We start from the raw sequence: 5,086 nt of genomic DNA, 5'->3' as shown, positions 1-5,086 counted from the left end.
AGTTTATCCATCTGCCTTTCATTTAATTCTTTCTAATAGTAGTCATACAGAACTTAAAATACATGCACTATAAATCTGAGAAAAAAGATGGGGGGTAGAGAGGGACAGAGAAAGAAGTGGATATTTATTAACAGACTAATTTTGACTCTGATTTATATGAGATTGCCAAAAATGAATATATGTTTGATACCTTCCAAAGCTATTGTGCTTTTACAAAGTACTTGTGCATTCCCTCTGCCTTCCAGCTATATAAACCTACTAACATAGGAGGGCTCATCATAATATAGAGTGTGCATTTTTTAAAAAAATGTTTTATTTGACATAAGATTTTGCTATGTAGTTCAGGCTAGACATGAACTCAATATGGAGCTCAGGCTGGCCTGAAATGTGTGGTGATCTTCCTGGCTTAGCTTGCCAAATCCTGGGATTAGAGGCATGCATCACCACATCTGGCTATGGTGTACTTTTATTTTTATTTATTTATTTATTTATTTTGTGCAGGGTCTCACTATGCAGCTCAGATTTATAGTCATTCTCTTGACTTCTGCCCCTCTAGTGTTGGGATTATGGGTGTGCACCACCACTCCTGGACTCCATTGCCAGCTCAGCGTGCCTGGGGGTGGGGCCAGTGCGACATGCAGTGCCAGGAATCAAACCCTGGTCCCTGGCTTACCTATGCAAGTGCTTAGTCTGCTGAGCTATCTTGCTGGCCCTTTATGGTGTACTTTAAAATAAGCTATCACAGTAAAGGCTACACTGCCATTAGTACCCATGAAAATATTCCTCTTGCTTTAAACACACTTATTCTATTCTTCTTCTCACTTTCTGAAGCAGTTCTGCAGTCCTCTTTTGTATATTCATGAGGAATGTTTAAAAATATGGTGAATGGTGCTACTTCAAGGAACCTAAAAGAAAGGCATAAAAATATTATGACATGTCTTCATCTCACTTATTCCTTGGGTTGTGAATTGTGTGACTTCTTGCTTTTCCCTAAAATCAAAATGATTGTGAGGCCAGGCATGGTGGTGCACGCCTGTAATCTCAGCACTCTGGAGGTTGTGACAAAAGGATCACTGCAAACTAGAGATCAGCCTGGGCTGCATTAAATGAGCTCAAGGCAGGCCTGAACTACAGAATGAGACCCTTACTCAATCAGCCCCCACAAAAAAATAGACCATGAAATATAAATCTTTTGGATCTACCAAAAGCACTAAGGCAAGCAAAACAGTGTAATAAAAGACACTTATGAAAGTAGAATTTGAGAACTGCTTCAGAAACCGACAAGAATGATGGGATAAGTGTTTCTACAACGTAGAGGAGTATTTTGAGTGGGATATGTGGTAATGTGTCTCTTACTGTAACACTTTTCTTTACCTTGAACATTCACCATAGTGTTTGATCATACCTCATAATTCATCTACATATAAGAAATCCAACCCAACAGAATATCTAATTGAAAATTTGGGCTCTTGACTGAACATGTGAAAATATTTTGAACAATCTATGTAGAGTGTAACATCTAGTTGTTACTCAATAAGTAGACATGAAATGTGCATAGATAAAATCATTTAACAGTTAAGTTTGAGGCTGTTTTAGAAAGAAACTATTATGTGTTTTCTCATTTACTTGAATTTCACATTGGATTTTAGTTAACAAGATACGAGTCAATGTGTGTAACAACTGTATAATAGTGCAAATTGCTCCAGGTGACAGTGCCATAGCAAAACTATTACAGTTGTAGTCAAGATGCAAAATTATGCATTTTGACAGCAACCAAAAGATAAATTACTGAGCCTGTTTACATGTGTTTTATAATTGCTCATAAATGATTATGATATGTGCTAAAGTTCTCCCAGTTTTCTTAGATCGCACAGCTGTATTTGAAATAAGAAAATTGCAAATTTTTAGGAATTGAAATTTTTAATCTGCATTATGAAATGATTATTAATGCTTCAACATAGCAATTTCTATGCAGTGTTTTTCATTTGCTATCACCTGTCAAAATTTTCATTTCATAACAACCTTTAAGATGACCCCGCTTACAAAACCACAGCAGAAATATCTGCTACTGCAATCCCACTGAAATATTATTTGCTGTAAATTAGGCTTCATTATAAGATAGGAATGACTTCGAGCTTCTCCAAGGGATTTTATTTATTGTATGACATTAGGAACTTTCCCTTATAAAGTTCCTGGCTCTGATACTAAACACTGTGTTACAGGGAACTTCAGCAGGCTTATCTCTGCATCAGTCCCTCCACTGAATTTAATGATTAGAATAAGTTTCTGTAGCCCTGAAAAACATGTCTAACTATTCAACCAAGTGTATCTCCACCCATCACTGTTAGATGACACAGTAATTCAAGTTATACAATAATATAAACTTTTTCGTTGTCATACTTCAATGGCAAGAATACTCATTGTCTAGGGAATTAAAAATAACTTGAAAGTCACTATATGAAATGAATAAACTGCGTAACTTCTCTAGGCCTAAGTTTCCTATAGAAATAGGAGTAAGAGTGAACTCTAGGACTCATAATCATTATAAGGAAGACACAAAAATTCTTCTCAAAATACTACATAAATAAGATCTCATAGAAATTAGAAGAAGGAATTTCTTGGTGCTGACATGGACATCAATTCTTTTACAATATTATGTAGACTTTGTGTGGCCTTATCATTGTCCCAAAATCCCCAACTTGCAATACAATCACTGTGTGGCTACAGATTTCAAAATTTGATATGGAGGATGCAAAAGAAAATTAATCCAGAGCAGGAGAGTTAGGGAATTATCTTGCGGTTCCTTTAACCTGTAGACCAGGTGTTGGCAAATTATGGCCCTGTGACAAAATGTGGCTCAGTGACTGTTTTTATGAAGTTTTAATAGAACACAGTTGGGCTGTTTCATTTATATACTGCTTATGGGTGGTTTCTCTCTAAAACGGAGAGTTGAGAACGAGACATGGTATGGCTCACAAAGCTGAAAATATTAATTACTGAGAGAAACAGTTTGCTGCCTCCTGTGTGCTTTACAGAAGAGCTGCTTAAAAGTCACCCCTTTAAAAAATTCAAATGCAAATCCACTTTCCCCTGATGCGCAGCAGCTTCGCAGTTCCTTATTTTGCCCAGGGAAAGAGCTCACAAAGTGAAACTGACAAGTCTCCTATTTTGCTTGGTTCCTTTCAATATTCTTCCTAACTTTCCCCTATAAAGGATAAGAATAACACCTAATCTTCACCAAGTAGAGTTTTCCAGCAAGTTTCGAAGGATTTTATTAATTTTTCATACAATAACTGTAGGAAGGTAAACCGTATTTTCTAGAACCTTTAATAACTCTGCTAATATAAAACATATATTTCTTATTTTATTACAAGTATAATACCATAACAAATGCTTTCTGTGTATTCTCCCCTGGTTTCTGGTAACTCCTATTATCTCTGGATCTCTAAGTCTTTCAGGTACTGGTATATGACAAAATCACACCCTACTCAAAAAGGAGATGGCCATTTCAGCCTCAGGAAAGAGTGAAACTGATGACAGATAGATCTGACTTAAAGTAGGCAGATCCAGGTCCTTTTCCGACTTGCACTTATCCTTTGTCACTGAGATCTATTTAAAGCCTGCTGTTTGATTAAGACTTTTCATCTGATCTGAGCTCTAAAGAAACTTAGAAGGTTCTTCCAAAGCTTTCAAACTTAACACATAGTTTCTGGCAAGCTGATGGGTTCGACATTTGTTGTAATGAGTTGAGAACAGTTCTGCATTCTTGTTAACAGGTGGAGGCAGGGAAGAGTGACCTAAAAGGATTTCAACTGCCTTTTAAAAACAAAAAAGAAAGCTTGCATTATCTTGGAATTCACTAATCTGGAACTGACAGTGATTTCCTAGTAATCAGGCTGTGTCTCAGAAGCAGTGACTGAGTTGAATGAAAGACTTTATAAAAAGGAAATTGAACCAAATTGATCCCAAGGCGTCTCCTTTTGATTCATGTTTAACTGTGACCATTTTATTATAGTCTGCCCAAGATTTTTCTTGGTTTTAAAGCTGACTTACATTCTAGGAAGCCCTTTAGTATTTTTAATTCTTTTTTTATCTCTGCTAAGGATTGCCATTATCACATAAGTGAGTAAAGCCTCCGTTTTGGGGATTACACAAGGTGGTTATAAATCTTGGCTTATAAACTTGCACTTATAAACTGAGGGATATTGTGTAGATTTCATAAACTCCCTGAGCTTTAATTTTATCATCATAAATAAGAAAATGGTCGCAGTAGCTACCATTTGAAGTTTAGAAAAATATTAAAGTATTACAAAAATATTTTGCTATATAGTAAGGACTTAGTGTTAGCTTCTATTATGATATTTAGATGCTGTCTCATCAGCACCCCCAATCAAGTGTATCTAAACTTCTTCATCCTTGTCCCCAAATTTCTCTTCCTCCTGTGTTGTCTAGCTCAATATATGAAGTAAGTTATCAGAGCCAGAAAAGCTTGGGTCATTCTTGACTCTTTCCCTAATCCTCCACATGCCAACAATGATTTTTATTTTATTTTTTATTTTTTCAGCAACAATTTTTAATGACACACATATCTATCATTCAGCTTTATACATTCTTTAATATGTCACACTTATTGGCTGTGTTTTAAAATATGGGAGTTTAGTAGACCTGCCACCAAAGCAGAAACCTGAGCTCCAACACTTTTCTCTTTCCCTCATTCTCCATGGTATTATTTCTCTTCTATTCCCCTTACTACATCTTTGGTTCAGCTTCTCTTCTGTTTATATCAACTATAGCAATGACTTCATAAATAATCACTGCTTTTTATCTTGGTTGACACTTTGCAGGGTGTTGTTTTTTTTTTTTTACATATTACTGCCAGAACGATCCTTGCAAAAAGCAAACAAAGGAAAAACAAAACCTAATTGTTAGAGATCTCCAGTGGATACACACAGATTTTAAAGTGATTGCCAAACTTCTTAGCTTACTGTAAAAGGCCTACTTATAATCTTCCTCTTACATATGTCTCTGGCACCTTCCTTTACCACTTACTCATATGTGCTCACCATATGGAACTACTTTTTTTTTA

General features: G+C 35.9%; 1 protein-coding gene across 2 annotated transcripts in view; it reads left to right on the top strand.

Moving 5' to 3' along the window:
- Il1rapl2 (interleukin 1 receptor accessory protein like 2) overlaps nt 1-5,086 on the top strand; it is a 1,644,749-nt gene that overhangs the window by 775,524 nt on the left and 864,139 nt on the right. The gene's annotated exons all lie outside the window — the stretch shown is intronic.

Source organism: Octodon degus, unplaced genomic scaffold (assembly GCF_000260255.1).
Source record: "Octodon degus isolate 3935 unplaced genomic scaffold, OctDeg1.0 scaffold00259, whole genome shotgun sequence".
Lineage (NCBI taxonomy): Eukaryota > Metazoa > Chordata > Mammalia > Rodentia > Octodontidae > Octodon > Octodon degus.
This window is presented reverse-complemented; position numbering and strand designations above follow the sequence as displayed.